Source organism: Frieseomelitta varia, unplaced genomic scaffold (genome assembly GCF_011392965.1).
Source record: "Frieseomelitta varia isolate USP_RPSP 00005682 unplaced genomic scaffold, Fvar_1.2 scaffold_182, whole genome shotgun sequence".
Lineage (NCBI taxonomy): Eukaryota > Metazoa > Arthropoda > Insecta > Hymenoptera > Apidae > Frieseomelitta > Frieseomelitta varia.
The window spans coordinates 1,432,732-1,443,336 of NW_025109550.1; the positions used below are offsets into that span (position 1 = coordinate 1,432,732).

Sequence of the window (10,605 nt, forward strand, 5' to 3'; positions counted from 1 at the left end):
ACACGTTTTACTTCATACCGACAAGATGTTGGTATAAGCCACCGCTGTTACGTGCGATCGGTACGCGCGTTAAATTGCCTTCGTCTTGCGCATGACGAATTATTTAATCGCGAACACACCGCGCGCACGGTCAAGGGATCAATTCTCTATCTAGATTTTCTAGCAACAGGAAAGAGAAGTTGCGACGATCTCAGAAATCTATACAGAAATATATACAGAGTGTCCAAAAAGATTGGGACCAAACTTAGAACAACGTGTTATTGAGGTAGAAATAGACGAAAAAAGAATCACATAAACTGATGTCCGAGAATGCTTTAATGAAAAAATACAAGCTTTCAAAGATTTATGGAGAAAATTCGTCTTACTATTCGTTGTACAGAATTGTATACGTATTACAAATTCTCAATGAGATTATTGCAAAATAATCTTCGCGATATGTTGCACGATGCCTCATTGGAAACATGCTATTAAATGTGGTTTCAATCTGATGGTGCCCCGTCACATTTTGGACGGAATGTACGTAAATTTCTCAATAGAAAAATTCCCTCAACGTTGGATCGGTCGCGGCGGACCAATCAGTTGGCCTTCTAGGTCACCTGATACTTTGGAAATGTATTCGAAATGCATTTACTATTATTTCCAATACAAATGGAATATTTGAAAGAGTTCGACAAATAGAAGCCTGCATTCTTGAACATTTCTTATAACTGTCACAACAAATTATAAATATTTTTCAAAACTTATATCTTTTCAATAAACCATTTTCAGACATAAGTTTGCATGAACTTTTTTCATCTATTTGACCTCGGTGACACGTAGTCTAAGTTTGGTTCCAATCTTTCTGGACACTCTATATATATATATATATATCTGTGTGTATTGAAAATCATGACGTAGGAAATCAAGCGAAAATCAGACTGTTCTGTCAACACGCGGTCCGTCAATCCCCTCGCCGGAGACTTCACCAACCACTCGGGGGCAGGAACCATTGTTTTTTCTTTAGAAAAAATGTGAGTCGTAAAAATAAACGGTCGGAAGGTATCAAAATCCCGACGTCGCCGCGAGAACACCCCGCGCCGTCGTCGTCATCGTCGTCGTCGTCGTCGTCTCCGCTTTGTGGGACGACGCAAACCCGCCGCTGGTTTTTCACCAGTTTTAATTCATTACAAAGAGGGTGTGACTCGGAGGACGCGTACGTATGTACATGCACGGCGAAAGAGAGAGACTCCCCAACCTCTGCCCCCTAGGCTGGAGGAACGCAAAGTAGAAGGCTGTCTCTCTCTCTTTCTACCCCTCTGGCAGCCACCACCGCTCTGCCATCCCTTCCTCTCGCCCCGTTTCGCTCTCGTCTCGCGCGAGGAGAGCGAATCGTCCGTAGCACAGCGCGCGGCACCGACGACCCGTGCACACGCCGTCCGCACACATTCTTTATATATAATTTCGCGTTAATCTACGCGACGACCAGCGCAAAAGCGAGTCATGCCGCAAAGTGAGGCAAAAAGGTTCCACTTGGCTGAGCGTGAAACGGGACACAGATTAAATCCCATCCTGCCGGCGCACGACGTCGCGGCACCCTTCCTCTTCGTCCAACCACCCTCCCTCCCCCTCCCCCTCCCTCTCACCCTCCCTACATCACTCCTCGCTCTAGCCCCGAGCCCCTCCGCCGCCGCCCTGCCATCCGTCGTCGCTCCTCTTTCGCCCCTCCCGCCCGACTCAACCGACCGACCTCCCTCTCGCCAAACAACCCCTAAACCTACCGTTCCTAACGCTACCGCCCTAGACAAGAGGGGCAGGACGAGTGAAAATTCTGCCATTTCGTTCTCTTTAAGCGCGGAGATACTTGTCCGCTGTTTAAACCGTATAAATACGGTTCCTTCTTCTACGGCGACGATTAATACCGGTTTTTCATTCGTACGCGACGCGTACGAAAATATTTCTTCGATAATACCGATTGTAATTCGCGCACGTACCGATTCTAGAATCTCGTCGCACAACAACGACGCACTGTGTCGAAGAAAAAACGAACGACTTAACCACCCCCTGGCGCTGGTAACTGGTCTCTTGCGCGGACCATAACGAGTGACCGTATACAATAATTCGTCGGTTTCTTTCCCTTTTGACAGCTCAGGTCGGTACGATATCACTGGACAGAAATTATTAAGAAGTAACAAACTTATCATTTGTTTTATCTGGGTTACATTTGAATATACTTGAAAACTGAGAAAATGTTGCAATTTGGGGCGAAAAAATTCTCGACGTGCGTGGCACGTTATTCCAGCGCAAGGGGTTAACCACGTTGCGCTGGCAACTGATTGCGGACCGTAACGAGTGACCCAAGCCGTCTTTCTTTTTCTTTCGAACTCGCCGATACGATATCACTGAATAAAAATTACTAAGAAGTAACAAACTTATCATTCGTTTTGCCTGGGTTACATTTGAAAATATACTTAAAACTGAGAAAATGTTGCAATTTGGGGCGAAAAAATTCTCGACGTGCGTGGCACGTCATTCCACCCCGCAAGAGGTTATAAACGTAAGCAGTGTAGCTTTCAGATAGCTGGTTGTGTACACACGTCTGAATAAAATACCAGGTAACCAAACGTAAACGACTGACAATTCGCGCAAACATGGCCAACATTACTCATCTCTCCACCGTGTAAATTCCCGCGATAGAAACGACCTCGCCCCCAGAGTGAAAAAGCACTCGCGCTTGTACGGAGAGATTACACGGGGAATTCGCGTTTCAGCAATTTCATCCGCGTTTGTAGGTTAGAACGTATAACGCCCGGCGAGTAATAACCGGTGGCGTAACAGACGGGGGCGTTGTATCTATCACGTACCCACTTGCGACCATTCTTTATTTCGGTTCCTCGCGAGACCAACGACAGAGAAGAACTCTTATTTTTCCTCATCTAAGGTAATAGCACGTCGCTAACGCTGGCGGCAGAGAGAGAACGTAACACGCGAATTAGCGTGTTTTCAGGGGACGCGTGTACTCGTAAACAATGCGCGCAACGCGAAACGCGCAATACAAACGCGTGCCCCTCCCCGAAGAGAAACAGCGAAACGAACGGCAACTGGAAACGGGTTGCTGGAAAGGAACGAGTCGATTGATCGTTATCCGATAATAGAAACAAAACAGGCCAGCGAACCGACTAATACACGCCACTTCAATTCCCCAACTTGATGATTGCGAACTTTTAGCCGTCAGGATGGTTTGTTTAATGGGACGCGATAACATTACGCGGGTAATTAGCCGCAGTGCGCGTTCTCGAGTGGCATCCTTTCCAGAGCGCCAAGAGCATTTTCGCGATCGGTTCTTCCCTCCTCCAACGTGCGCCAGAGCACCGTGCGCGCACAAAGAGAAAGAGAGAGAGAGAGAGAGAGAGAGAAAGAGAGAGAGTACAACACGTTCGAGTTGCCGCCCGCTCTCGTTAAAAAAGATCACGCAAAGTCCTCGAGCCGGCGACCGATCTCTAGAAAACAAGTTACCGGAGCGTTTCGAGATACGTCGCGCCTCCGCTCGTCCGTTTAATCAATTGGAAGGCTCTTGTTCTTGACTCGAGTTTCTTCCGATTCGTTCGCATCGCGACCGGAATGGTCGTTGATATAACCGACGTCGATGGCAGCGTTTTCAAGTCGATTATTCGAACATTGAACACGCGCACAGAATTCGCGAAGAACTCTGAGCCGTTGAGAAAAATCAGTTTCATTTCACCGCGAGGTCTTTCACTAGTTGGCCAAACATTCACGCCGCCACTCGGATACGAAACTGGCGCTCTTCATCAGCTTGAAAACATTACACGTAAATAAGAGACGGTGTGGCGAGGGCATTGATAGTCTCAACTTGCTCGTGTCATTGGGAAATTTTTATATGAACAAGTTTCCGCGTCAACGGAACAGAGATAACAGAGGAGTTTCCCCTTTTTCCCATTCACGCGCTTGCTCACGTCGCGAGGCGTTTTCCCCCGAGAGGATCGCCATTCCGCGACTTAATAATGTTCAAAGACGTAACAAGAGGAATCCCATTAAACGAAGAGTACGTACGTACGTAACGTTCTCCTGGAAGTATATGTTTTCTTTTCATTCATTACACGAACGTCAATGACGGGGGACAAGGAGAAGCTATACCTTTCGAGGAGAGAAAACCCGCGTTGGCGCGCGCCGCCGCGGTTTTATTTACAACGAAAGAGAGGAGAGTAACGCTCGTTAAACGTTATTATCACGTTGGTGGGAAGCGAAGGATTGAAGGCGTGAGAGAGTGAGAGTACATTCTGACAACTTGCTGGAAGCGTTACACGGAGCTAAATCCACGCCACGAGGAAGCAAGAGTTTCATCTGAACGCGACCTCACCGCGACATCAAAGATGGCGTGCAGAGCATACATTCTGTAATGAGTTGAATCGCGGGCAGAGAGAGGAGAGAGAGAGATAGAGAGATGCCTCTCTCTAACGTGTACGAAGAGCTTCCTTCTCCCGACGAATTCATTACGGGGCAGTGTTAAGAAGCAACGCTGAATTAGCGAAAGCAACGCCATCCTAACGGCGTATATACTCGTTACCACGCCTCTTGTTATTAAAGCCGCGAGGCATCGGGTCTACGCGTCGCTTTTCATCAACATCGAGAAACAGAGAGAGAGATAGAGAGGTTAGAGAGACAGAGAGAGAGAGTGAAGAAAACCGCGGAGAGGAGCCGCTCTCGGCATCGCGAGTTAGCAGTCGGGTGATTACACTTGCGCGTTCCTTAATTATAATTGCCAAGTCGCTGGTAATGTAATTGATATTTAAATACGCGCCGCGGCTAATTTAAAGTCGCTGACGAAACTCTGCTCTCCCCCTACCCCCTTCACGCTTGCGCGTGTTTCCTTTCTCCTTCTTCCTGCTTTCGCCTTCCTTTGCACTTTTGTCGTTGACAAGAAGTTGTTTGCCTCGAAATGCGTTAGAGGGCGTTTTTCGATCTTTCGACCAGCTTTCAACAATCCACAACGATTAACGCTAACGAGTATTTCGAGATTTTGTCGATCGAACGAAAACGCAGAGGCTATAAATATACGGATCATAGATATACAGATCATATGTCAATTAAAGTGTAGGTAACGTGTTAAAAGGTGTTGAGTAATAAATGCTGAATATTTAATATTTAATTGCAGAAACATTTCTATATTAACAGAATATAATAATATAGTATATTATAATTATATACTATACTATATATCATATTATAGTATATTATAAAATATTATATCATATTATATATATTATAAATATTATAATTATATAATATACTATATATCATATTATATACTATACTACATATTACATATTATATACTAATGTACTATATATCATATTATATACTATATTAATATTTTTATATTAATAGAATATAATTGAATTACTAATATAGCATAATATAGCATAAGCAACGATATTTGCGCTAAATATCAAGCTCATATGACGACAGAGACATTCGGAACATCGATCCTCCTCGAATGAAATGAGGAAGACCGCCTCATTGTTTCTACCGATAGAGAAACTATAGAACTGCAGAACGTGAAACTTCGTTGCTACAATACGTCTGTGGGAGACCGACGACGTCATTGCGGGACAACGTTTTTCTCAAAAGCTGTTGTCAAAAGCTCTCTCTGAAATTCAATTTCTTCGAGTTGAGGCATTATCCGACATCGCCAAGTAACGAAACGAGAGGTACACTCATATGTATATTCAGCGGCACGGCAATATCCAATTCCTTGAAATTGAAATTCCCGAATGTCCAAACATTCCGATCTTCGTTTCGTGCTGTTCAATTTTTACAGGTTGTTCCATTTGTTTGGTTCTCGACATTTCCAAGTACATTAAATTAGTTCGTGATCGCACTGTCCTCGACTAATTTATTTATTATTGGCTTGGCCAAAAAGTAACTGCGTTTCTTTTTTTTTCTAATAGATGGACATACATGTGTATCTTAAAACGTAACCAACTTGACTTTAAATATTATCCTTCATTGTGTCAATTTGACATCTGACTGTTCAAGAAATAATTGTTTTAGAAAGAGAAAAGGCACGATTTCGTTGACAAATTGACTCTGTCAAGCCAGATTTACACGATACTCTCAAAAGGTTGTAAAATGTTTTAATACAATACGCGGTACTTGATTAAAATCTTTAATCGTTAAATAGTGCATTCTTTATTTCATAATATTGTCTAGTTAGCTATGGCTAAAAATTTCAAAATTTTTTAGTTGACGATATTTACTTTATTTTATTTATTCGAAACATTTAAAGCACTCTGGGTCACCCATCGAGGAAACAATCTCCGATCACAGGCGATCAAAAGGTGGCAATCAAAGTGTTGATAATTGTTTGTTTAGCGTCGATCAAAATGGTAAATCAAAAAGGAAACACTTCCGTCGTATTTTGCTGTACTACTTCAAGAAAAAGAAAGGAACGCCGCACAAACTCATAAAAAATTAACGTGTATGTATATAACTGCGGTAGTGTCAGAATTGGTTTGCTAAATTTCATACATCAAACTCGATAATTTGATAAATTTCACTACGAGACATCAAATCGTTCTTGAAACTTTTTCTTGTCAAAACAGATAAGAGTTCTTTTGAACGCGGAGGTTGCCCGAAAGATGGCGGAAGATAATCGAACAAAATGGTCAATACATCAACCCTTTGCACTCGACTGTCCCCTATAATGGGACATCATACTTAAATTTAGCTAACAACTAAAATTATAAAATTTCTTATAATTGCTGACAATTATAATGAACGTAGGCGCATGGTACTGCATGATATGTTATATATAATACAACGTAAGAGGAATAATAAAATTACAAAAGAAGAAATTCTTGAAAACAGAGGCAATCTGAGTTAGTTGACACTCATTGTCATCGAACACACTCATTAAATTATTATTAATAATTCGGGATATAATTCACACAAACTAAGCTTTTCATTGCTTCTTACGAAAGTTTATAAAATGGTGGAGGAAAAGTTTTTCAATTTTACAAAATTGAGATTATGTATCATTAACCTCTATATACTATACTTGCCGATTGCTTTAAACGATGTCGTGTTATTAAAGAAATATAATCAACAAAATTTCATGCTAAACCATTTAAACAGAATGATTATTTCCAATCATTATCATTCGCGATTATCATACGGCGTATCATTTTATTTGAAGTGATGCTTCACTCACTATTTCGTAAATAAAGTTTCTGTTTCTCTCTGAAAAATTTGCCTTTAATCTGGGCACGAAAAAAAAAACGTCACTTTTTGGTCAAACTAGTAGTATCAATCAACTCTCATTTTCCCCGAAGCAAAGTTCCACTCTTCCAGGTAAATTCGGAATTCCGATCATCCCTGTTGGCACAATAGGAGCGCGACCGGAAGTGGTGGAGGAAAAACCAGGGACCATCAAATGCGACATAGGTGGCATAAATTATGAAACTAACGGGAAATCTAGAGATGCATTACTAGCGATATTCCATTGGCCGGGCAGGCACGGGATAATCCTGCACCCTCGACGTTTATTGCCCCTCGAAAAGCCAGCGCAGGTAATCTCCGCAGCTTCGGCTGGCACGCGAGTCGAGCGCCCATAACCATTAACAAATCTTGTAACCTAGCACGAAATAAAGTGCTCTCCTCTCGTGAATCGGCCGTTTGATTCCAATAGCTGGCGGGGGCTGCTTTTATGGAAGCAAGCGGAGATAGATGAAGGGGAAACGCACAGTGGCCGCAAAGAACGAAGAGGAGACGATAGAAAATCGTACAAGAAAGAACGTTGTATAGTGTGTGTATGTGTGTGTGTATGCGTGTGTGTGTGTGTGTGTGTGTGTGCAAGCTCGTGCCGCAAGGGTATTGTAGGTCTCCTCTCGCGACTCGAACAGTGCACACACCACCACCGAAGGGGCAAAGAGAGAGAGAGAACTCTTCTGTGCCTCCAATTCGGAGGGGGCATTATGATCGTCCAACGTAATACGATCTGGCCAAACTTCGGATAAACATACACGCCCCTGGTACGTACACGGTCTGACCTGAGAGACCTGCCGCTCCAATCAATTTCAGCAGACTGAAACGGAAGGGAATTATCAGATTGATGGCTCGCTTCTGGATTTCAGGGTGTGCCGAAGAGATCGTTACTCGCGTGTTTTTTGGTTTCCAACCTCAACTGTTGGTTCAGCGCGAGGCTATCTGAAAGCTTTGGTTGGTTTCCCGAAGGAGGAAAGGATTGCAATTCAAAAGTTAACCACCAGCTCGAAAACAGCTTCAACGTTTTATTCCCCCACCCCCTTTTTTTCCCCAGGAATAACGTCGATCATCGAGCAACTTGAACGTCACCATCGTCAGCGAGAAACAACGCGAGTCGCAGAGGCCACGAGAATTAATCGTCGTGCGTCGATCTGTGGAAAAGGGGAAAAGAGGAGCGATCGACGCGGGGCGAACGCGGTTCACAAAGGAGAGACAAATTGGCGGTGTAGGTGCTCCGATTATTAAAGCCAAACGCCTGACCCGAAGCGATACATGCACACACAGCCCGATTGTGCCCGAGTGTTGTAGCAGCCGGAGCTAGAGGGTAGAAGAAAGGGGGAAAAAGTCGGATAGCACCGAATCGACAGAAGCTTTTTGGGTAAAAGGCGCCACCCTTCGAGCGTCGAGTTCTCCTCCGTTGAAGGGGCTGTTGGCCCGACAGAAGCCAAGGAAAGGCGTGTCGGGTTACCGGCTAACCCCGGGGGTAACCGCGAGCCCCACCTAAGCCCATAAGCGTACACGTATTTGCGCGCCCCTTCGTATAACTCATTGCGAAGGTCACAAATTTCGCCCGAAGGCTGCGGTACGATCCGAACACCACCTATGTGGATGATCCTACCTGCTGCCGTTCCCCCAACCCAGATACATCGGCCGACCGTTGGCCGAAAGGTAACAAGATGTAAATTGAGACGCGTTTAGAAAGGATATACTGTTAATTAGGGTTACTCCGTACGTCGCGTCGACCTGAACATATTGCGCGGCGAGGATTCGCGGCTACGTGAAATTCTCTGCAATTTGGAGGTCTGAGGTTCTCGCGAGTACATCAAACTTGTGTAGAGTGACAGTGTGTCTTGGCTGACACTTGCCGCGTTTGTTTAATTGTTTGAAGGATCGTTGCCAGACACCGCTTCTTCTTTGATACAATTGCAAAGAAAAAAAAATACCAAGCAGCGTGATCGCGTTCATTTCCTTGTTTGTAACAGTTTCATCAGTTTCATTAAAACGATTCATTAAAATACTCGTCGCGAGACTGATTTGTGTGAAATAAGAAAGATATATCCCCAGTGAGACAGTAAGATTTCTTGAAATATTTAGTGAGATCCGCGTCGTGGCAAACTTCGAAGACAAACTCGCATCCCTCGAATTCATTTCCCAGCCAGCTGTACTACAAACTCGACAATGGTCGACAAATTACCGAAAATATTAAATTACACGAGTTTTAGTCTTCGAGAGACTCGTCCGCGTAAAAATAAGCGGACCTTTCTAGGTGGTCAAGTAGATGGAGAAATCAAGACGAGCTCGTGTTCGTCGACATTTTGTATCGGGGCGAAGCTCAGGGCCGATTCAAGGAACCGGGGCCCTCGCGTCCCGGGTCTCGGAGAGACAACTCGAAATCCATCCCGAAGATACGACCGACCCATCGTCCAGCCTGAGTGTATATCGATGAAAAAGAAACAAAAAAAGAGGAGAAACTGAATCAAGAAAAGAGAAGAAAATATCCTCGTGTCTCGGGTTTCACGGTACACGATACAAAGTTGACGCTAACGATTGCTGACAATACGAAAGGCGACCGACGCTCGACCGCATTGTAACGGCCTTCTATTAGCACAGTCAACGAGATACAAGAGCCGGATCGCTCTAGATACCGCATCTGAATGACAGATAATCGGCCACCTTTCGGTTTTCTCCGGTCTTTCGATTAAAGATTCTATTTCCTTTTTTTTTTTCTTTTTTTTCTTCTTCTCTCCCTCTCTTATCATCTCGAAGAGGAGGAGCTCGCAAGCTTCTCAACAGGTTTTACAGGTTTCGTTGTTTGTTTCGTTTCGTGGAATTTTATTGTTGCCCGTTGCAACAACGTGCGAGATTTACTGTTCTATTTCTGTCTCTCGCGTTGTTGCAGAAAACGGCGCGTCGATGGAAGAGAAATTGCAACGGGGTATAAAATAAAAATTTCTTGGAAATGGGCGAAGAATCGACTGATGCCCGGCTGTCATCGAGACCGAACGAAGAGAGATAAAGAAAAGGCTAAACCTCCGTGTCATCAGAGTTCATCGACGCGCGGATTACAATCGAACGCTTTGCTCGGGAAGGGGGAAGGGGGAAGGGGGGGTTGATGTCGTGCAACGGTAATTCCATCTGTGACAAATGAGTCCGCTGCATATGTGTCTGTAGATGGACGCGTATAAACCAACAAGACTGCATTTGCCTTTTTCTCTTTTGGAAAGTGTAACGTCAAAAAATTAGAAGAACACGTACGGCTTTGCGCAATGAAAAATTCGACAATCTCCAGCGATCGGTAACTCAATTCTTTGATATACCTACTGACACGTATCTCACCAACAGGAA

At 44.1% G+C, this 10,605-nt stretch overlaps 1 protein-coding gene across 3 annotated transcripts in view; it reads right to left on the reverse strand.

Annotated features, from left to right (window-relative positions):
* The window catches only part of LOC122538896 (paired box protein Pax-6), a 58,092-nt gene that overhangs the window by 36,637 nt on the left and 10,850 nt on the right, over positions 1–10,605 (reverse strand). The gene's annotated exons all lie outside the window — the stretch shown is intronic.